Raw genomic sequence first — 25,110 nt, 5'->3', positions numbered from 1 at the left:
GGCAGGCTTCCATGGCCCAAATGTTTGAACGTAAAAAGTTGATGATGCCGGATAACCCTCTTGCCCAACGGCTGACCGCCGGCTTGTCGGAACTGATAGCCCGCCAACTACTGCCATATAAACTGGTGGACTTGGAGGCCTTTAGAAAATTTGTTGTCATTGGCACACCGCAATGGAAGCTTCCCGGAAGGGAATATTTCTCCCAGAAGGGCATCCCAGAGCTATATAGTTATGTTCAGCGGCAAGGTAATGTATCTCTGGCATACAGTGTCGGTGCCAAGATACATCTGACCAGAGACACGTGGTCTAGCAAACACGGGCAGGGAAGGTACATCACTTTTACTGCCCACTGGGTATAAACCTTTTGACGGCTGTCAAGCATGCAACCCGTGGCACCCGTATGGATTTGGTGTTACCGCCACGAATTGCATGCAGGCCTCATCCTCCGTCTCCTCCTTGGCTGACTCCTCCGAGGCATTGCCATGCTGTGCTGCGCCTGTTGTGCCTGGAAGCCAAGAGCCACACCGGTTCTGCATTGCTTTCATCTCTGCGGTCACAGGCCGATCAGTGGCTAACCCCGCTCAATTTGACAATTGGTAAAGTGGTGTGCAACAATGGTGCCAATCTGATGAAACAGGGCAAAATGACACACGTGCCGTGCATGGCACACGTCCTGAACTTAGTCGTGCAGCGATTCATTGCCAAATACCCCGGGGTCCAGGATGTCTTTCTGCAGGCCAGGAAAATCTCTGGCCATTTTAGAAGATCTTAAACGGCAATGGCTCACCTTGCTAATGTTCAGTGGCTACACTACTTGCCCGTCAGATGTCTGATTTGTGACTGCCTGACGTGCTGGAACTCCACCTTGTATATGCTTGATAGGCTGCTCCAGCAGAAACGTGCAGTTAACGACTACCTGTACGAACTCTGCGTCAGGAAAGGTTCTGGGGAGCTTGGTTTCTTTTCACCTCTCCAGTGGCTGCTCATGCGCGACGCATGCAGACTTCTGTGGCCATTTGATGAGATCACCAAACTGGTCAGTCGCAGCCTGGGCGCCATCAGTGACATCGTACCTTACGCCTTCTTTCTGGAGCGTGCATTGCGTCGTGTCATTTATCAAGCCGTTGAGGAGCAGAGCAGGAAGATGAGGAAGTCGCAATGCTGAATGAATTCCCAGGGGGGCTACTGCATCTAAGACAAGTCAGCAGGAGTCTGAAGAGGAGTCAGAGGAGGATGGTGGTTGTGGGAGGAGGAGGAGCAAGAAGAGTAGGCTTTAAACTTTTCTGGGATCCCTGGTGTTTTCCATGGCTGGGGGGAGGAGACCGAGGACAACATTCTCCTGGGGGCGATTAGCAGGAGCCAAGCCGCTCCACCGCATCCAATTTAGTGCAAATGGGGGTCTTCATGCTCCAGTGTTTGAAGAGGGACCCCCGTATAAAAAGCATAAGGGGCAAGGACCAGTACTTGGTGGCAACTTAGACCCTGGTATAAACACAATGCGGACATGTTACCAGCATCACAGAGGGCTGTCAGAATGCAGCATTTCCAGGCCATGCTGCGAGAGATGCTGCATTCTGCTGTTGCAGGCACTGACATAGGAATTTCCACCCACAGCGAAACAGGTGCAAGTACCAATCCTACCTCGCCTGCAAAAAGAGGGCGGTTTGAAGATGTATTGGTCACTTTCGGATATGAGATCTTTCTTGCAGCCAACCCATCAACGGCTGCCCTCCAGATCCAGCCTCAGGGAACGCCTAGACCGACAGTTATCCGACTACATCGGGCTAAGAGCCGATGTGGACACTCTGAGAAGCGTAGAAACCCCTTGACTACTGGGTGTGCAGGCTAGACTTGTGGCCAGAGCTGGCACAATTTGCCATGAAGCTCTTGGCTTGCCCCAGGCGAGTGTCCTGTCCAAAAGAAGCATGGATCTTGGAGGAATTCAACACCTGTGACAACTACGTTTAATTGAATTTCCTTATGCCAGCCCACACATATTCGCCACCACACAGAACAAATAATGGTCCCTGTCTTATGTAAATACAGCGGCAAAATAGGCCTTCTCTGTCCGATGAATGCCTAATGTTTGGGGCTATGGAGGAATTGAACACCTGTGACGACCACGTGTTATCGAATTTCAACTATTATCATTCTTTTTTTTTCAAGAGGGGGGATTTTGTTAGTCATGTTTTTAATCCAATTTTATATTTGTAGTTCTTTTAAACACATGTATTTGACATGTATTTATACTGGCCTGCGGTAAAATTGATATCCAATGACCATCTAATATACCTCCAGTCACACAATCACTTGTTCTTTTCTTTACGTTGAATGAATAATTTTTGGGGCCCTGTACTAAACTAGCCTGCATTAAAATTGGTATCCAATGACCGTCTTATATACCTCCAGCCACATAATCACTTGATCTTTTCTGTCCAGTGAATGCCTACTGTTTGAGGCCTGTACTCCTGTGGTCTAAAATAAAAAAATTCTAGGCTCCGGCAAGGCACATTTTTGAGAGTTTCCCTTGAAGACACATAACAATGGCCCCTGATTAAAATACGGTACATATTTTTTGTGGGAATTTTTGCCATTGATCCCCCTCTGATATGTCACTGTCCATGTTGTGGGACTATTTGTGCTTTTCTAGTAAGTATTTTGTGGCTGCAAATATGACCTCAAGGTTTTTTGGATTTGCCTGCATTAAAGTGAATGGGACCCGCCGCAAACTTGCAGTTCACGAACATTTGAACGCGTTCATGCGATCACGTTTACGAATCGTCCTGGCCGATGTTCGTCCATCACTATCTATCAGTGCTGCCAGAGACAGACTGTCCTGGGACACCCCCCCAGCTAGTAACACCCATGTGGATCTTAATTGCAAACTGCTAGCAATTCATTCATAACTTCTAGCAGGGATAATAATGAAATTGCACAACACAACACACAACACTCTAAAAACATGTCTGGAGAGGTAACAGATCCTCTTTAATATGTAGGTTTACTGCTATTACAAGAGTGAAAGTCAAAAAGTATTCATTGTGCTCCACATCATTTTCAAGATGCGTCCTTGCTGTCAGTAAATAGAAACCTTCTGTTTTTACTTATAGTGGAAAACATAAGGCTGTCCTGACTTTACATCTGAGGATTTGCCATAACTGTATGTGGTCTAGGCAATCCTCTGATACATTGTAGCAAAAAAATCAGGACAGCTGAGATATTCTAGAAGCATGATCCCAGCTGTGTGGAGCAATGACGCACATAGAAGAAAGGGCACCCCAATGCAAAATGGCCCCCATTATGATGGGTAGTTTTGTCATCCCAGGCTGAAGGGTCTGTGGAGCACCACAGCCTCTTCAACCAGCTGGTTGGCGATGGGTGCCGGCATCAGACCATTGACCTCATACTGATTACCACTCAGACAACCCCTTTAAATAAAATGAATAATTTTAATGCAATTTTTGACATCTTGCGCATTGCTATATTCCTATTACTGCATTGATAAATAAACCCACTGTGCCTGCCTGACATGTACATTATCCAGGGGTGTATCAGGCTGGCAGGTCATATGCCACAGATGCTTGGGTCCTAAAAGGGCACCAGCAAGCCACTTTGCCCTGACCAGGGCTAGCGTTGCTGCTTTGCCTGTGCTCAGATAACTTCATAGAGGTCAATGACGTGCCTCCCAAGTGTCCCTCTTTTGGAGGGACAGTTGTTATTTGTAACCCAAATCTCTCAGCCCCCTTTTGCTCCTTAAATGTGCAAAATAAATATATCTGTCTCCAATATCTGAGAGAGAATCTAAATCGCACATCCTCATTACTATGCTTTTGATATAACAACTGTTTTAAATTTCAGCTATATAGATATATTAAATATATCTGTCTGTTTACTACCTTATTTTAGACTGCAGCTTATATATTTCTTTGACTATTTGGCGCAATTTGGCCCTTAAAATCTCTATAATCAGATGATTTTGTGATAATATTTAAAGGGGTATTCTAGCACAAGAAAAAAATGTTGCAGTGTCTGTACATGCAGCAAAAGATAACAGAACGTACCGTATACTTACCACACCGATCCCCCGAAGCTGCAAATCTGGCTGCGCAAGGGTCCTTGCTGATCTGCACTTCCTGCTACTGTCTGGACACGGCAGGAAATGGCTGTGACTGCTGCTCAGCCAATCACTACTTGCAGCTCTGACCCACCTCAGCCAATGATTTGATGTTTTACACAATGTCTCTCTTTCACCGTCCAAAAAGTTGGGTGGTATGATCAATGACCTCCAATGACCTTCTGGATACAAGCACAATCTATGTGGTGGTTCTTTACCCTTGTCTGGAAAATAAAGTGAAGGCCATTTTTAACCACCCACTGATCCCACTGTATGCTAGGAGTTGTAATCTTCCAAGAACTGTTTTGTGACACTGGCGTAGACCATAGTCCCTACAACACAGTCGGCACAACTGCGTGCATCGCCTCCTAGAGTACACAGGGCTCGGTGAACAAGTAATGCGTTTTTAAGTTCTGTTTACTTTCAAGCTATGACTTGGCCCCACTATTGCTCAAATCAGTGTCTTTGTGTTTTCTTATAACCTCATGATGTAATGGGATTATGCACCGCTGCATTTTTCCTCCACTAAATCTATCTGTATGATAGACAGAGATATTAAATACACATCAGTAATTCAAGTGGAATATTCTGCCTCCTGGAAAAAGTGAGAGTTATGTTTATTGGCTTATTACATATAAATATGTAGGTGGCGGCGAGGAGGGGGGGGGGGGGATCATGAATGGCATCAGTGTCACCATGCCTCATCGAATGCTACAAATAATCCTATTTGGAGATCTTGATCTTGCATCCATCAAGCATTTCATGTTCTGTTTAGCATTCGTCATCTAGGAGCCAGGTGTACAAGTAAGATACCAAACACTTCAATCATCTGGGGCTCTATTTCTGGATAATGCCTCTTGGAGAGTTAAAATAAACTCATACCACAACTGCAGCCAACTCCGGCTAAAACGCTGACAAAGACGTGTATCAAGTGTGCATGTATTGTACATACAGATACTAAGTGGATACTGACACTCTTTCTAAACAAGACTTTCCAGGTATGTCATAGATATTTTTAGTACTGCGTGGATCCTAAAAAATACACGACACTTACCACTTAGATTCATTTTTATTCATTAAAAAGTTTATTTTTATTTTTTTCGACCACTCAAAAATATAGTGAATACAAGGAATTTAATAAAATAAAAAAGAAGCCTTATCCTGCTAAATTCTATGCCATCCTACTGCCACTGCTCGGGTGCTCTCAGCTATCTGTGTTTTTAGGATTGCATACAGTTGCTCGACCATGGAAACCCATGCCATGAAGCTTCTGGCACAGCACAGCTTTTGCGCTGATGTTAATGTCAGAGGAGGTTTGTATCCTGCAGGTATTTGTCAGCATAGCGTTGTAACTTTTCGTGGTCTCTTAGGGGGTCAAAGTGCTCAGTACCCCCCCTTAATATATTCTTTAAGGGGTGTAGTTTCCAAAATGGGATCACTTTTTGAGGGTTTCCACTGTAGGGGTATGTCAAGGTCTCTTACATAATGGTGCCTAAAAAACGTTCTAGCGAAATCTGCCTCCAAAGTCCATATGGCGCTCCTTTCCTTCTGACCACTGCCACTTGCCCATAGAGCAGTTTACCACAACATATGGGGTATTTCTGTAAACTGCAGAATCAGAGTAATATATATTGAGGTTTATTTTCCTGTTAACCCTTGCTGTGTAGCAAGAAAAAATTGATTAACACCAAAAAATTGACCAAAAAAGTGAAATTTTGAAATTTCACCTCCATTTTCCTTTAATTCTTATGGAACACCTCAGGGGTTAACAGAATTGGTAACATCAGTTTTGAATAATTTGAGGGGTGTAGATGTGGTCATTTATGGGTGGTTTCCATTACATAAGCCCCTCAAAATCACTTTATAACTGAATTGGTGCTTAAAAAAATGGAGATTTTGTTGAAAATTTAAAAAATTGCTTCTAAACTTCTAAGTCCTCTAACGTCCTAAAAAAATAAAATTACAGTTACAAAATTATGCCAAAATAAAGCAGACATATGGAGAATGTTGATTAATAACCATTTTATGAGGTATTACTGTCTTAAAAGAAGAGAAATTCAAATTTAGAAAATTGTGAATTTTTCCAAATTTTTTGTAAACTTTGGATTATTTTATAAATAAAGGTAAAATATATAGACTCAAATTTACCACTGTCATTAAGTACAATGTGTCACGAGAAAACATTCTCAAAATGGCTTGGATAAATAAAAGCGTTCCAAAGTTATTACCAGATAGTGACACATGTCAGATTTACAAAAATCTGTCTGGGATTCAAGGTGAAAATTGGCCCGGTACTGAAAGAGTTAAAGTGTGCCTTTAGCCCTAACCTTTCAGAATAAGCTGTAATGTTCGTATACACAAGGATTAACACCATACCTGGCCATAATGTGACTTGTATCTGGCATTTTTTAGCATTCTCCCCTTTGAGGCTCCATCTATAATTTAAATTTTTACCTGAGCTAGTGGAGACTAGCTGCTATAATGCCTTCCATAGACTGCCCCTACAGAAAACTGGAGATTCTCCTTCCTAACTCAGTCTCACAAACAACTGCAGCAGCATGAGAAATTATAGAGAAATACTGAATAATAGAGATGTAAATAAAGCACTTGGAATGGGATAGAAAACTCATTATGAGCTGTAGCAGCCTCTGTGTTTTTGTCTATCCGCTTTTCACTCAATTGCTCTTCATCCTCCTCTGCTCTCCAGAGACTTGGTTGGGCAGCATGTCTGTGTGTATCTCTCTGCACTTTCTCCTTCCTCCTCTCTCCATAGACCTCCATGGGCATCATGTAATTTGATCACTCTCAGTGAGCCGACAGTCATCTTGGGAGACCAAGTAGGATTTAGCAGAGTATTCAGAGAGAGGGAGAAGGAAAGTAGTCTAATTAGCGGAAGAATAGGCATTTTTCTCTGATAAGATATATTACAAATTATCTAATATTTGCTTGTGCTAATAATTTATGCAAAGTTAGGCTAGTTTTACACTAGTGGTAAGATATCCAGCAGGCTGTTCCGGATCTGACATTGCCGGACGATACCTGAATGCCCGCCAGTTCCATTAGCTATAGATCCACAGGCAACCCAGCAAATATGCAGTGAAAAACCCTGCCGTGTGAAACTAGCCTTAGTTGAAAGTGTAGTAGCCAAGAGGAAACCTGTCACTAGGTGTATCGTTACACAGCTGGTGTTAAGCTTTCTAAATTTACCCTTGTCAAAACCAGGCATTTCAGCATTAAGTAGTAAAATAATTAATACATTATCTGAAATTAGAGATGAGCAACTTGACTCTGTAAAATCTGAATTCAAACCAAAGCTTTTGAAAAATTTGGAATCTATAGACTTAGAATTTTAGGTCAGTTGATTCTAGAGAATTTTGTGAGACAACAAGAGAGAGAAAGTCATCCACCGTTTTTGAAGCACTTTTGATTATGATCAAATTGATTCTAGACGTCTAATGTACCAGAATTAAATTTACAGGAATTTGCATACCGTATCTCTAACCAAAATTAGTCTGGAGGCATCAGGCCCATGTGCATTGCTCAGATGAAACTAAGGACAGTACACCTCACTTTACTGCACATGTGTGCAAACTGGGCCTATATGCCAGTCCTCGGAAGCCATACAGCTCACAGGCACGGAGCTGCAAGATCACCACGTGCTACTGTACAGGCCCCATGAGATGGTTTATGTAAGATGATGTTCTTCTCTAGAAGCACAGAGCTCTGATTGTTTGCTAGATTTTCTGCCAGTTTTGACACGTGGATTATTATCAGTATAATAAGGTATCATGGAATTGCTATTTGTATGGCTTTTATAAGGTCACCACAGGTCAAACTAACTCTTTTTAAGAATTTTAAGGACTGATACTATAGTTCTCACTAGGGGTTATACACTGATGTACAGTGATGAGGAGGTCATTGTATTGTCTTTATATAATTTTTTCCTAAGAAATCTTGTCTTATCATGCCGCTAAGTGTATTCCTGTCTAATGTTTGCCAATCACTTTAGTTCATGTTGCTTGGGGGTATGTTTAGGAGAGATACATGCTTGGGCTAGATCATCTTCTAGGTATAATATATGACACAGGACAATTCTAAGAGTATTATGCAATGTTTCCATTTTAGTTTTACTTAAAACATGAAAAACCCACTAAAAGAAAATGTAGTTGTCCACCTATGGCTGGCCTATGGGCTGTGCGACCTGTGTAGAGGGAAGCGTGGGAGGTTGTCATATCTCACTGTTATTTTACATCATATGTTCCCAATGTATGGAGCTGGAATTTGGTCTCTGTGTGTATTATGTGAGCGATATACACTCACCTAAAGAATTATTAGGAACACCATACTAATACGGTGTTGGACCCCCTTTTGCCTTCAGAACTGCCTTAATTCTACGTGGCATTGATTCAACAAGGTGCTGATAGCATTCTTTAGAAATGTTGGCCCATATTGATAGGATAGCATCTTGCAGTTGATGGAGATTTGAGGGATGCACATCCAGGGCACGAAGCTCCCGTTCCACCACATCCCAAAGATGCTCTATTGGGTTGAGATCTGGTGACTGTGGCGGCCATTTTAGTACAGTGAACTCATTGTCATGTTCAAGAAACCAATTTGAAATGATTCTAGCTTTGTGACATGGTGCATTATCATGCTGGAAGTAGCCATCAGAGGATGGGTACATGGTGGTCATGAAGGGATGGACATGGTCAGAAATAATGCTCAGGTAGCCCGTGGCATTTAAACGATGGCCAATTGGCACTAAGGGGCCTAAAGTGTGCCCAGAAAACATCCCCCACACCATTACACCACCACCAGCCTGCACAGTGGTAACAAGGCATGATGGATACATGTTCTCATTCTGTTTACGCCATATTCGGACTCTACCATTTGAATGTCTCAACAGAAATCGAGACTCATCAGACCAGGCAACATTTTTCCAGTCTTCAACAGTCCAATTTTGAGCTCGTGCAAATTGTAGCCTCTTTTTCATATTTGTAGTGGAGATGAGTGGTACCCGGTGGGGTCTTCTGCTGTTGTAGCCCACCTTTCTTTCCGATTCTGACATTCAGTTTGGAGTTCAGGAGATTGTCTTGACCAGGACCACAACCCTACATGCATTGAAGCAACTGCCATGTGATTGGTTGACTAGATAATCGCATTAATGAGAAATAGAACAGGTGTTCCTAATAATTCTTTAGGTGAGTGTATGTTGGTATTATTTTGTAGTATAAGGTGCTGAGGACACTGTATAACAATGTTATTCAGGCAACAGTATGGCAGTTTAATTTGGCCAATGGCATGGTTGATTGGATACCATATTTACTGTATATGGGAATTATAATAAGTAACTGTATGGCTTGATTATTTTTATACTGTATGTACATGTAATAGTACATATGTTTTGCACTGTTACCAATCATTGCAATTTGTATGTACTCAGTCCCAAAACTAGAGTAATTGGTGTATAGTGTAAGTGATACCGAGTCCGGTTATGTAATTTTTATCTTCACACTTGCTTGTATTCTGATGCTGTGTTCTGATGAACCAGCAGTAAAATGCATTGAGAGGTCTCCCCTTTGAGTCCTCTCCATTATGTGCGTGAGCTCAGGAGTCCTCTAAATGCAATTTACTGCTGGTTTGGGAGAGCAGGTTATCAGAATGCAAGTGAGTATGAAGATAAAAATTACATACCTGAACTCTACATTACATACACTATACACAGCTCACTCTAGTTTGGGGGGTGTTTGGGAGCTGCCAGATTCCCTTCATAGGGGTTTTCTGGCCAAGAAAAATAGTTTAAAAATGTAAATAATGCTAATTAAAAATGAAAAAAAAAAAAAAAAACAGTACTGACCTCACTGATCCCCTGCCACTCCAGTACAGACACTGCCGATCCCCCATCACTTTCTGCTTCCTGGTCCAGCAGGGGAATGTAGGCAGCGATTGGCTGCAGCTATCACATGCTCCTCTGTTGGGATATCATTGATGGACCAGGAAGCGTCAGGGAATCGGGCAGCATTGGTATGACGGGGCAGGGGGTCCATGAAGTTGTATAGGTCTATAGCTCAATATATCGAGAAAGAAACCATTACTAGCATTAACTGGAAACTGTAAAAATAATAATGACCACAAAAAATAACCTGCTCAAGTACCACAAGCCTAAGGGTGCATTCACACGACCGTATAAATGGATCCGCATCCGTTCCGCAAATTTGCGGAAAACGGGTGTGGACCCATTCATTTCAATGGGGCTGCAAAAGATGCAGACAGCACACCGTGCTTTGTTGTTCCGTTCCGTGGCCCCGCAAATTAAATAGAGCATGTCCTATTCTTGTCTGCAACCACGGACAAGCTTAGGCATTCTCTATATAGTGCTGGCCATGTGCGGACTGCAAAACACTTACGGTCGTGTGAAATCACAGATACATCTATTTGTTTCCACAAACACAGGAAAAAATGGCATTTATTACAGACTGTCCAGAAATTTCTGGACGGTTTGAACCCTGTCAGAGGTGTAACTTGAAGTTCCTGGCCCCAATACAAACTCTGTCATAGGGCCCCAATTACCATGTACCATTTATAGTGCTGGTGTTTTTATGTGGCTGGGGAGCTTTGGGCTCCCTTCGTCGACAGATCCTTGGTGCAACAGCTACCACTGCACCCCCTGCTTCCAGCTTACATAGACACTATATAGGGACACATGAAGTGCCTATGGATCTTGCGTCACCTTACAGGGCCAGTACACACAGGGCTGTCTTTAATATTGATTGGACCCTGGGCAAAAATTTACTTGGGCCCCCTGGATCCCGCCTTCCCACACCTTAGCAGGCAATCACGGCCTCCACCACAACACACACACAAAAAATCCACACATCTGGTAGAGTACAGTGAATGACTGTAAATACTTCCAGTTCTGAAGACTCCAGCGGCTCAGGAGCAGTGCTCTGGGCAGCTGGGCTCAGGCTGGAAGTGGGCACCGCTCTGCAGGAAGGAGACCAGGGCTCAGCTCACCCTAGTGTTACAGTGCACCCCAGCACCCCACAGTATGCGGTATAGCACCCTATAGTATACAGCACCACACAGTAGTATGCAGTATAGCACCCCACACTATACAGTACCCCACAGTATATAGTAGAGCAGTATAGCAGCCCACAGTATATAGCACCCCACAGTATACAACACCTCACTGTATACAGCACCCCAAACTATACACGATACAGCCCCCCACACTATACAGTACAGCAGTATAGCACTCCACACTATACCGCACCCACAGTATACAGTATACAGCCCCCCACAGTATGCAGTACAGCAGTATAGCCCCCCCTCCACACTATACAGGCCCCCACACTATACAGGCCCCCCACAGTATACAGCCCACCACACAGTATACACCCCCCCACAGTATACAGGACCCCCCCCCCACAGTATACAGCCCACCACACAATATACAGCCCATTACACAATATACAGCCCACCACACAATATACAGCCCACCACACAGTATACAGCCCACCACACAGTATACAGCACCCCACTATACAGTAGTTTACAGTACATTAACATAACAGCCCGTCACCTTTTTCGGATGTAATCTTTACACAGAAAAGCTCCACAGTTAACTTCTGCAACACTCAGTAGGACCTGTGATGACCTCATAGCCATGTGACCAGTAATTGCTAGGTTACTGGTCACATGGTAATGATGTCATTAAGGTCCTCGATCACAACTCATTAAGGTCCTAGAATCCCTAGATCATTAACACAGTACGATCATGATGCCTGTGTAGCCGACAGCCTGACACCCGGGGCAGTAGCTAGCAGGGCTCAAGAGGCAGCTGCCTTGGGCCCCCCAGGAGCAACTGGGCCCAGGGCAGCTGCCCCTTTTGCCCTTTGGTAAAGACGGCCCTGAGTACACAGGGCTTTGCCTTCAGCCTAGATTCAGAGCTGAGAGACACACCTTTGTCTATATAAGGTTAGAAGTGAGATAGCAATACACCTATCCTGGCCATGTATACACACACAGAAATATATCTGTCCTGCCCACGGCCCTCCTCTTCCTGCCCACACCCTGTCCACTTTTTGGAAAAAGATAAAAAGTCATACATTTGTGAATTTTCTAAGCCAGAAAACTGGCGTAGAACCTTAATGGATCTCCGCAAAAAAAATTGATTCAGTAAAAAAAAAAGTATAATTCTTGCAAACATTACTCTATGGCTTATTTTGTTTTGGAAGCCAGTATGCCTTTAAATATGAATTGACTTTTTCAAGGGGTTGAATACTTTTGCAAGGCACTCTTAAAATATTTCCCTGGAGACCCCTTTAAGTATTGGTATAATGTGGCTAGTTCCCATATACACTGCTTATACTATACTGATCCTGCTCACTGTGTAAATAGTTGTGACATTTGCCTTTTAATCCAAGATATGCATCACTGGTGCTCGCTCTTGGATCAGGCAGATTCTCAGAGGCCATTTCTTTTGTAGTTGTGAGCAAACCCACAAAACAGCTGGAAAGTGCCAAATTTGTATTTACATACTGAAAACACAACATCCTCTAGCGAGTTCCTAGGCCCGGCGTCCCTCCTCTCCTCATCTTAAAGTGCATTCATCTCTCGTTTTCCAGCTGATTTCCAGCTGCCAGTTGTGAAATACATATGCTGGCAGGGAAGTCACCCCGCTTTTACAGCTGTGAAGTTTTGCCAACAGACATCTGTCTTTTCTCTTGATGATTGCAGACTTTGGTGGCAAAGGTTCTAGAGGAGAGAGCCAAGTTTTTTTTTGCCACACCTGCCATACAGATAGCTGGCCGGCCTTCATGTATGACCGATGCCTCTACTATTTACCTGTGCTAAGACTTTAGAGGGTATTTCCCTTTAAAAATTGGAAAATAAAATTAGTAGTAGACATAAAGGGGGTCATTTATTAAGCTGAAATAAGCCTACATTAGGCGTATTTCAGGCCTTGATTGTGGCACAACAGCTAGTTGCTCGCGCCAGGTCTAAAAAAAGTGGGTGTGATATGGGCGGGGAAGGGGACAGGGCGGCAGGGCCATCTCATTTACCATTTTCTACGCCTGTTTTGCGAGTAGAATAAGGTCTAAATGCAAGACAGCTAAGAAGCAGTCTTACATTTAGAACTAGAGAAGGATCCGCCGAAGTTATGAAGAGACCGGTGCCTCTTCATAACTTAGGCAGAACCACCGCCAGCTTAGGGGTTTATTTAGACCGGCGTTTAAAATGCCCTAAAGGATCTTCAGCCATACCTTACATAAGGCTCTGTGCAGAGGGCTGGTCCCATAGCTGGGTATGCTGGTGGAGTATATGCCTGAGGGGCACCAACAAGCAACTGGACCTATGTCAGGGTATTTGGACTGAACTTGTTGGACTGAAAAAGCTTGAAAAGCATATCTTGAAACCCCAGTTTTCTTTGAAATCTTTGCCTGGGAGAGACCTTGCTGATTCAGTATATGCCATGGTTTATTACCTGTGATACAAACTGTCTTCCACAACCTCACCTTTGTAGCAAAGTTTGGCTGTTGCTCACCAGCACCGTCTCCTAAACAGCTGTTTCTGCTTAACTTAATGACTGTGTTTCAACCTGATTCTGAAAAGGAATTGAATTATCACCTGTTTGGTATAATTGGTTAATCATACACCTGAATATAATCCTACAAAATCCCTGACTTTGTGCCAGTGTATCTAGAAGAACTGATGCTGTTTTGAAGGCAAAGGGTGGTGACATCAAATATCGATTTGATTAAAATTTATCTTATGTTAATGCACTTTGCCTTTTGTTAATTGATAAAAATAAACTATTAACGCTTCTATTTTTGAAAGCATTCTTACTTTGCAGCAATTTTTCCACACCTTCCTAAATCTTTTGCACTTTACTGTATGCCATTGTGACAATCCCTTAAAAAATAATTTGATCCATATGTCAAGTTGGTATGAACTGCACAAAAAGAAATGTATAAAATGTAAGAAATTTAGCCCTAGCAGCTTACGATTATAACCTCGAAAAAATATGTGCACTATGCCTGGGGTAACTACATTTACTTCACTCATTTATCATGTGACCTATGATACCGTATGTATTATATCAGTATACAAATGCCATTGTTATTTGGTGAAGCCATTTCTACTACTTGCCTTGCAGCATTTCCATTTATGTAACCTGCTCCGACAAGGAAATTCTATATTTCTTTTTTCATCATTTTCAGTTATCCCTGACTGCATCTAGAAGAGAAGAGATGTCAACTCTGGAAAAGTTTTTAAATGTATTTTACTTTAAAGTTAAAGAAAAGCCTCAAATGACAGGCGGATGAGTGTTTGTGTTAGGGACACTTTTAGGGTTAAAAATAAAGACCATGGATATATTTTTGGGATGCTAATTGATACTTGAAATGTCATATTTATCAGTTTAATTGAAACCCTCCTAGTCTTCCTCTTTTGCTTTAGTGACATCTTGGTTTTCTGACCATGGGGTTAAGAATACTCAAATTTTATACCTTTTTCTTATTTTTTCGGTTTTTACTTTCGAGGAATTGTCTTATGGTATATACTGGAGTGATGCTGGACCATATATTTAGCACAATGGGTCACTATGTGATGGAGTTGTTAAAACTCTGAACTAATATATGCACTGTCACTTTAAATGAATAGATAATACATTTTTAATGTAATTTTATAGGACACAATATATGTTGTTAGTTATAATGCGTGAACACAATGGAATATCGATAGATCTTTATGATCACTTATTAAGTGTACTCTATACCTCTTGGGACTTGAACACACACTATATTTATTATTTTTTTATTTTTATGATCACTTAGGTTCTTTTATGGAATGAAATGTTTGGAGATTTGGTATGTATGTTCTCTATCATTATATAAATGGCTTGGACTTATTGGCACCTTTTTGAGAAGTCTATTGAATCTTATATATATTTTTGTGTGATGAGTTTATGGAGAAACATGCTATATCTTGTACATGTGTCCATGTAATGACTGTAAAATATGACATATATGGATGATGGATATATACACTGTATGGATGGGCCGTATGATATCTATTCCCGTATCCAAGATGGGGCTCGTAGCGCGCACGTCCTTCTGCGCAGCCACGGGCATGATGATGCGGTTGGGGCTCTGACGTGGAACGATCTGTGCTCCAAGGAGCGCGGCCGTCCTGCGTCATCGCTGCAACCGCGTGCGCGGCGGTTCGCGCACCACACCAGACGATGCCAACAACTTAAATCCACACAGGTGAGGACTTATATCACCCAGCCCTTTATCGGTTTGACCACCATCCATTGGTCTAATGCAAAACATTCTGCCCACTCCCGTGACCATATATACCCGGCTATTTAACTGTTATTATTACCCCTTGAAAAAGCTGACGGCGAAACGCGCGTCGGGGCACAGTCTGACGGTGTTGTGGCAGATACTTGGGTCAGTATGCTAGATTTTCTGCCGATTATATGATATCTTAGTATGGCAGTGTGCTTGACAATGTCCGTAGGATCCAGGGTCGGAAGTCTGACTCTGTGACCATACACTGTGGACAGGATAAAACTTTTTGTATGCACTGATTGTATTTTCCCATATATATTGTTGCACTTGCACTTTACATGTATGAATTGTAATTGCCATACACCTGAAGTCTGATTAGTATTTTTAAATGTTCTTAATTTATGTGAGGCCAGAATTGGTTATAACTCTGTAAGTACTAATAAAATTGATGATTATTTAAATGCAATTGTTGATGGAGTTATAATTTATGATTAAATTTGATCTATGTATCTCAGTATTGGTTTCGCTAATGGTGATACCGGATCGCTGATATAGCAAGCTTAAGGGAAACAATTGTTGGCTGTTTAAGAATACTCAAATTACAGCTGCATGCTCCTTGGGAGATAGCAATGGGTATTGGGCCTCATGCAAATGGCTGTACAAGTCCATGAAGATTTGTCATATGCTACTTATAGGACTATATGAACCCAAGCTGAACGTCTGTCTATTTTCGGTCTTTATTCAAGACAAAAAGCATGCTCCAAACCATGCTGTATTATAGAGCTATTCTCTTCTAGAAGCCTAGGGACTACATGTGCCACCGTGCTATGTTTTCATATGTAGTATTTTAACTGTGCCTCTTAAGGAATAAGGCTACTTTCACACTCGCGTTTGGTGTGGATCCGTCTTGTATCTGCACAGACGGATCCCCACCGATAATGCAAACGCTTGTATCCGTTCATAACGGATCCATTTGCATTATTCAAATACAACACAGAAGGTACAAAACCACAAGATTTAAAAGACAAACTGAAAAAAAAAGTGCTTCATCAACAAGAATGGATTGACAACCAGTGGCGGGGTGACCACGATGGTAATGCATATTGATCATAAAATGTATGGGGTTATGGCTGATAACTGGAGGACTGTCCATCAAACATGCCAGCTCATTCCTACAGTGCAGGCTATACAATCACACCTAGAAGGTAACTGGTCGGTACAGGCAACACCCTAGAATCTTCATAAATAAGCCTTAGTATGTGCAGGTCTCACAGCTGCTGTAACAGAACGGTAAGAAGCGGTATAACATGCGGTAAGCACTGCAGGGATCATGTCTAAGACATGTAAGATGTCCGGGGGTCCCGAACATTGTGGACAAAGTCCGAGATGAAAGTTGTCCATGTGTTCAATACTGGATCTTATTGATGGCCAGCTCTGTGAGGATTCCCAGTACTCGGATTAGGTAGTCCTTACTGAGGAACTTCACAATGCGCTGATGCCACAGATGCCGTCACCTTGACGAGCTGGGTTGCCTCTGTGTGAATGGCATGAGAAATCTCCATGCGAGGTTCGACGGGCACAGAGAAAACAAGCTCTGTGGCCGACACTTATCCAGATACGTCATACCCGGTCCTCATCGCTGCTAGCCAAGTAAGGTCCTGAGAACTGATCACCAGCTTAAGGAAACAACAGTTAAAATTTATTTGGAACCACGTCCCTACATTAGCTGTGAGCGCCTTGGAGCCATTATACAGGAAGAGCGGGAGGCAAGTAAATGTCTTTGGTAACACCTCCAATAGATCATCCTATGTGTGTACATCCCGCAGAACCAACTTGTCCACACAATCCGGTCTTCTGTGCTTGCCTTGGTGAGTGGAGGCTTGGATAAAATCTTTATGAGCACAGCCAGTGGATCTCTGAGTCCAGGTGAACAGGAAAATTTAGCTTTTAGGTTCAACTCTGAGCCCACTTCAATGGTAAGACCCTTCTGCTTCTCGGCAGCTATGTGGGCTTACAGGTGCTTGGAATACTCTTTCAGTCTGGTATATGAAAAATTATACATCGGTGTCACGCTGTATAGTCCATTGTTATTAAAGGAGCAAAGCAGCCTGTGCCGGATCAAGAGTTTCCTCCAAGGGGGTGCACTACAGGATTTTTCTTTTAGACAAGCTTTACAATGCAGACTGTCGATGTGCAGAGTTCAAGCTTCCGGGAGGATACCTCGGGCTGTGAAAATTACTGCTCCTTCTTGCAGATGACCCCATCGCTTGGTGTTTGTATATCCTTGTGATAAAAGGTAAATGATGTTCCCGTTCACTGACTGTAAACAAAGATCTTGACAGACAAATGTATCAAACTCTGCCGCCATCTTTCTAGGTGCCACGTCTCCAGTCCCCTGACCAGACAGATTTACCATCATCTGTTCCAGGACATGAAGAAGTGGAATGACATCGTTCATCCTGTAGTCCTGGCGACTGACAAATAATGTGGCCTTCTCAAAGGGCCTGAGCAAATGGCAGGTGTCATGCATGAGCTGCCACTGGCTAGCATCTAAGTTACACAGGGGACTACTGTCCGCTTGGATCATCAATAAATCGTTGATGGCCTTTCTCTGTTCGTATAGTCGGTCCAATATATGGAGGGTAGAATTCCAATGGGTGGAAACGTCGCATATCAGCCTATGTTAGGGTATGCTTTGCGGTGTACGAGTAGCTGAAGTGCATGCAAAGTTTCCTGGCCATTTTTAGGATGTCTTGCAGATAGGTGGAAGACTTCAGGAACCGCTTGACAACCAGATTGAACACGTGTGCCATGCAGGGCGCATGGCTCAGCCCTCCTTGACGCAGCACCGACACCATGTTCCTCCCATTGTCGGTCACCATGGTTCCGATTTTTAGTTGTCGTGGAGAAAGCCAGGATTTCTTGATGAAGGACACGGAGCAGTTCCTCCCCTGTCTGACTCCGTTGGCCCAAGCAAACCAGGTGCAGAACAGCGTGAGAGTGGTCGCACATGGCTTTCATGCACTGCATGTCTCCAACATAATTCTTGGATCTCTACATAAAAATAATGTAATTGGTGTAAATCGCGCAAGGGGCATAGTTGGAGACATTGACTTCACAAGAGATACAGAGCAGCGGAGTTTGCTTTAAAAAAAAAAAAAATGTCACTACTGCGTAATTCGGCCCTAACAGCAAAAGGAGGTGTACAGTCACCCATACATTTTCCCAAAAAAAGCCTGTGTCACATAAAGAATTTCACCACTAAGTAATTCGGTCCATACCGCAAAAGGAGGTGTATAATCACCCATACATTTTCCGAAAAAAAGCCAGTGTCACATAAAGAATTTCACCACTAAGTAATTCGGTGCATACCGCAAAAGAAGGTGTACAATCACCCATAAAATTTCTGTAAAAAAGTCTGTGTCACATAAAAAATGTCTACGCAAAAAGGGCTTTACCACATATAACTGCACCCCTGAATGGCAAGTAGGCCCTTAAGTTTTTCAACTTTTACACTACACAAGACTTTTCAACATATAAGTGCAACGCTGAACAACGAATATATTTTTATTTTGCCTACAGAGTCCTTTTGTTATGGCTTTACACAGGGAGCAAGAATGTTATGCACAATTCTGAAGGAAGTCCTGATCTTAAGAAACTGGACTTGGACTCCAAAGCAGAGGGTGTCCTGTCATGTCTTGTGTGCTGTGGAGATCGAACGCAGATGGAGCAGATAAAAACACATGAATATTTTCAACTTACTGAAGCTGCTTGATTTAATTGTGAATAGATGGTGTGGGGATGTGCTCGTGGTAGGCTACGGTAGCGGCGGCAGTATTGAGGCAATCACAGACAGTCTTTGTGATACACTGTGACTTTATTCACACCAACGGCATAACAGGCAATGTGCAGACCACACAGGTGCATATCCACATAGTGCATAGAACAAAAGTCCTTCCATAGAAAATAAACAGCAGGTTTGAGTCACCTTGTTTTGGACAGACCACAGCAGTTCTGAAGGCTTCTAGGCTATCTGCCTTTGTCTCCCTCAGGCCAGAGCCCCTTTGGCTTGTAGCACCACAGGTCCCAGGGCTATCCTTCAATGTGTGCTGCGCCCAGACTCTCCTCCATCAGCACTCACTCTGTCTGTGGAAAATCTCCAGCTCAGCAAGACACACCCCACCCCCATCATCAGCAGGCTGGGTTCTTAAAGGCCCAGCTCCACCAAAAACCTGGGCTGGCCGTGGGGAACAGGCACCCCCCCACTCTTTACCTGTTCCCAGTAAGAACCGGCCCGGACACGCTGCGCCAGCAGCATTCGCCGCTGTAACCGCAATGATCCGGTTCTTACTCCACCGAGGCCAGGACCTCTAGGTGGCACGTATCGTCCGTCCATTATTATTCCGGGGACTCTCCTACATATCCCCCCCCCTTTGTTCACCCCTGAGGGCTTGAACATACTGTTCAAGCCTGAGGGGGTGAACACATGCACAGCAGTGTACCCGGGACAGGGCATCTGCGTTCCCCTGTAAGTGGCCGGCCCTGTGCTCAACAGTGAACTTAAAGTTCTGGAGGGACAAGAACCACCTGGTAACCCGAGCGCTCCCCTCCTTAGCCCGACTCATCCACTGGAGAGGGGAGTGGTCGGTCACCAGACGGAACCTTCTCCCCAGAAGGTAATATCTGAGAGACTCGAGTGCCCACTTGATTGCGAGGCACTCTCTCTCCACAATGCTATACCGGGTTTCTGCTGGGGTAAGCTTGCGGCTTAGAAAAACCACGGGGTGCTCTTCCCCGTTGAGCTCCTGGGAAAGCACAGCCCCTAGTCCTACTCCCGAGGCATCTGTTTGAACTACAAACTCCCGCTTGAAGTCGGGCGTCACCAGAACTGGGGACTCACATAGGGCCGACTTCAAACGGGAGAACGCCTCCTCCTCCTTCTCCCCCCAGCGAACCATCACCGACTTTCTACCCTTCAAGAGGCCGGTTAACGGGGCTGCCAAGGTGGCAAAATGGGGAATGAACCTCATGTAGTACCCAATCAGGCCCAAAAATGACCGTACTTGCTTGGACGTACGAGGCCTGGGCCAATTCCGGATTGCTTCAACTTTATTTACTTGGGGCCTAATGACTCCGCGTCCAATCACATACCCCAAATAGCGAGCTTCCTCTAGTCCCACCGAGCATTTTTTTGGGTTGGCAGTTAACCCCGCCTTCCTTAGAGAATCTATCACTGCCTGAAGTTTTGACAAATGACCCTCCCAGTCTGGGCTAAACACGACTATATCATCCAGATACGCGGAGGTATACTGGTGATGGGGCTTGAGGACGACATCCATCAGACGCTGGAACGTAGCCGGAGCGCCATGCAACCCAAAAGGCAACACCCTATACTGAAAAAGCCCCTCCGGGGTGACAAAGGCCGTCTTCTCCTTTGCCGCCTCCGTCAGAGGTACCTGCCAGTAGCCCTTCGTGAGATCTAGGATCGAAAAATACCGGGCTTTTCCCAGCCGCTCTATCAACTCGTCTACCCGAGGCATGGGATAGGCGTCAAATTTAGATACCTCATTCAATTTCCTAAAATCATTACAGAACCGTAATGAACCATCCGGTTTGGGAATAAGGACAATCGGGCTAGCCCACTCGCTCTTTGACTCTTCTATGACCCCTAGACGTAGCATCGATCTTACCTCCTGCGAAATGGCCTGTCGCCGAGCCTCCGGTACTCGGTATGGTCTTAGGCGGACTTTCACCCGGGGCTCGGTGACAATGTCATGCTCGATCAAGGTGGTACGTCCAGGAAGGTCAGAGAATACGTCCCTATTCCGACTAACAAATTCTTTCACCTCTTGTGCTTGTTTGGTCGACAGTCCGTCCCCTATCGTCACCCCAGCGGCGCTCTCCGGAACACCTGGTGACCCCGGGTCACTCCCTGACGTCCCGACAGAGGGCGGGCTGTCTGCAAACAAATTCTCTCTGTCTCTCCAAGGTTTTAGTAGATTCACATGATATACCTGTTCGGGCTTCCGCCTCCCTGGCTGGTATATCCTGTAATCAACTGGGCCCACCTTCTCCTTAACTTCATAGGGTCCTTGCCACCGGGCCAAGAATTTACTCTCGACCGTGGGCACGAGTACAAGAACTCGGTCCCCCGGGTGAAATGTCCTTACCCGGGCGGTTCGGTTATATACCCGACTCTGGCCCAGTTGTGCCGCTTCCATGTGCTCACGGACGATCGGCAACACGACCCCTATTCGGTCCTGCATTTTTCCTATGTGCTCTATCACACTTTTATGAGGCGTAGGCTGTTGCTCCCATGCTTCCTTAGCGATATCCAGTAGCCCACGGGGATGTCGCCCATATAACAACTCAAAGGGCGAGAACCCCGTGGACGCCTGGGGCACCTCCCGTACCGCAAACAAAACATAGGGCAACAGTAAGTCCCAATCCCTCCCGTCCTTAGCCACGACTCTTTTTAGCATGGACTTCAGGGTCTTATTAAACCGTTCTACTAACCCATCGGTTTGGGGATGGTAGACGGACGTGTGCAGGTGTTTAATATTTAATAGCTTACACAATTCCTTTGTTATTTTGGACATAAAGGGCGTCCCCTGGTCCGTCAGAATCTCCTTTGGTATCCCCACCCGGGCAAACATACTCATGAGCTCTTTAGCTATTACCTTGGCCGACGTATGGCGCAATGGGACCGCCTCCGGATAGCGAGTGGCATAGTCTAACACTACCAGGATGTGTTGGTGACCTCGGGCTGACTTAATAATGGGGCCTACCAGATCCATGGCGATCCTTTCGAAGGGCACCTCTATAATGGGCATAGGTACCAGTGGACTGCGATAGTGAGGTTGGGGGCTAGTCAGCTGACACACTGGACAGGACTGACAGAACCTCCGGACTTCCTCATATATCCCAGGCCAATAGAACCGTTGTAGAATTCGCTCCAGCGTTTTCTTAACCCCCAGATGACCACCCAACACATGCGCATGCGCTAAATCCAAGACCATTCGCCGGTAAGGCTGGGGCACCACCAGTTGTTCCACCACCTCCTGCCTCACCTTGTCTACCCTATATAACAGGTCCTGGTTATAGGCCAGGTGAGGAAATACGGTATCGGCGCCGGGACTGCTGGGCAACCCCATTAACCACCGACACACCTTCTCTAGCCCGCAATAACGTCGAATCCTGGAGCTGTGCGGTCCCGAAGGTTTCTCGGGGTACCTCCAGATCCAGGATGGACGAACTTTCTACTGTCTCACCCGCCAATACTTCTAGGGGAAACCGGTCAGGGTTACACTCTACCTCCTCTACGGTGACCCCTACAGCTGGGGTCCCTGCCTCGGGGTCCTCGGGCTCGGGACCTGGACATTTTCCTTCCCCATAGGTAGGCAACCCGTTCCTCCACAAAGTCCAGAACAGGGGAAAGTCCCTCCCCAATATTGCGGCATAAGGGAGCCGTCTCCCCACCCCGACGACATGTGGTACCTCCTTTCCACACACTGCCAGGGTAACCTTAGTGGTGGGATACTCCCTGTGATCCCCATGTATACAGACAATGGTAAGGGTTCGCCTTTCTGGGAGTTTTTCCGTTACCAGCGACTCATGGACCAGAGTTACCAGGCTCCCAGAGTCCAGCAGGGCCTGCACGGAGTGTCCATTAACAACGACATCACACACCGGAGGGTTGTCCGCCGCCAGCAGGGGGTCAGCTATATACACCGGTTGGGCATAAAAAGAGGACCGGCGAGCGAACCCGCAGTCCATGGGTTCGGATGCCCTAGGGCAGTTGGATGCCACATGTCCCCAGTCCTGACAATGCCAACATCTGATCCTCGCAGCCTCCCTCCTCCCCAGGGTATTCCTCCCACGGACTGGAGATCCACTCCCCTCCTTATGTGGTGGGATCCCTTTTTCAGGATCCCGGGTCGGCAGCGGGGGCTGACGTGACTTAGGTAGTACCGCTGAGTCCCGCCCCAAATCCTGAGTGGCCATATACCTCTCCACCAGGCTAACCAGTTGTTCCAGGTTGCCTGGATCGCCTTGTCCCACCCAGCGCTGTATGGCTCTCGGGAGGGTACGCACGAACCTGTCGACCACGACCCTTTCAACCATCTGAGAAGGGCTCAATATCTCAGGCTGAAGCCATTTTTTTACTAGGTGAAGTAAGTCATAGGCTTGTGACCGGGCGGGTCGGGACTCGGCAAACACCCACTGATACACCCTGTGCGCTCGCACATAGGTGTTTACCCCCAACCTGGCCAACACCTCAGCTTTTAGCCTCTCATAGTCCTTGGCCTCATCGCAGCTGAGGTCAAAATAGGCCTTTTGTGCGTCCCCCACCAGAAAAGGCGCCACCACCTCAGCCCACTGCTCCAACGGCAGCCTCTCTTGCTCCGCGGTTCTTTCGAATACCATCAGGAATGCCTCTATATCATCTCCCGGACCCATTTTCCTCAGGGCGGATCGGACTTTGTCCCTGGCGGTAGACACAGTCGGGGTTGTCGCAGTTAAAACTCCTTGCAGGGATGTTCGCACCGACTCTTGCATGGCTACTAGCTGCTGCATTAGGAGAGTGTTTGTTTGCTGCTGTGCACACATAGCCTCATCATGTCTTTCCTTCTGAGCCTGCAATGCCTGTTGCTGCTGTACATTACTCTGAATCGGGTGCTTAATGGCCTCCTCCATCTTGTCAGGAACCATAAAACTTGCAGGCCTGATATATGACATGCAGTCCAACACAACTTTTGCCTCAGGCCTGCCTCACTGCAGGAATGCCCGCTCCAAGCCACCAATTGTGGGGATGTGCTCGTGGTAGGCTACGGTAGCGGCGGCAGTATTGAGGCAATCACAGACAGTCTTTGTGATACACTGTGACTTTATTCACACCAACGGCATAACAGGCAATGTGCAGACCACATAGGTGCATATCCACATAGTGCATAGAACAAAAGTCCTTCCATAGAAAATAAACAGCAGGTTTGAGTCACCTTGTTTTGGACAGACCACAGCAGTTCTGCAGGCTTCTAGGCTATCTTCCTTTGTCTCCCTCAGGCCAGAGCCCCTTTGGCTTGTAGCACCACAGGTCCCAGGGCTATCCTTCAATGTGTGCTGCGCCCAGACTCTCCTCCATCAGCACTCACTCTGTCTGTGGAAAATCTCCAGCTCAGCAAGACACACCCCACCCCCATCATCAGCAGGCTGGGTTCTTAAAGGCCCAGCTCCACCAAAAACCTGGGCTGGCCGTGGGGAACAGGCACCCCCCCACTCTTTACCTGTTCCCAGTAAGAACCGGCCCGGACACGCTGCGCCAGCAGCATTCGCCGCTGTAACCGCAATGATCCGGTTCTTACTCCACCGAGGCCAGGACCTCTGGTGGCACGTATCGTCCGTCCATTATTATTCCGGGGACTCTCCTACAATGGTAAAGGCAAAGTCTGCTCGTGTTTTGTCATCAGCATCTTCATTATGTTTACTGCAGGACCCAGGACGACGAAATTCAGTCCATACAGCAAAAGGAGGTGTACAATCACCCATGAATTTTCCCAAATAAAGCCTGTTTCACCCAAAAAATTTCACCACTACGTAATTCGGTCCATACAGCAAAAGGAGGTGAACAATCACCCATGAATTTTCCCAAATAAAGCCTGTTTCACCCAAAATATTTCACCACTACGTAATTCGGTCCAT

Source organism: Bufo gargarizans, chromosome 2 (genome assembly GCF_014858855.1).
Source record: "Bufo gargarizans isolate SCDJY-AF-19 chromosome 2, ASM1485885v1, whole genome shotgun sequence".
Classification (NCBI taxonomy): Eukaryota; Metazoa; Chordata; class Amphibia; order Anura; family Bufonidae; genus Bufo; species Bufo gargarizans.
This window is presented reverse-complemented; position numbering follows the sequence as displayed.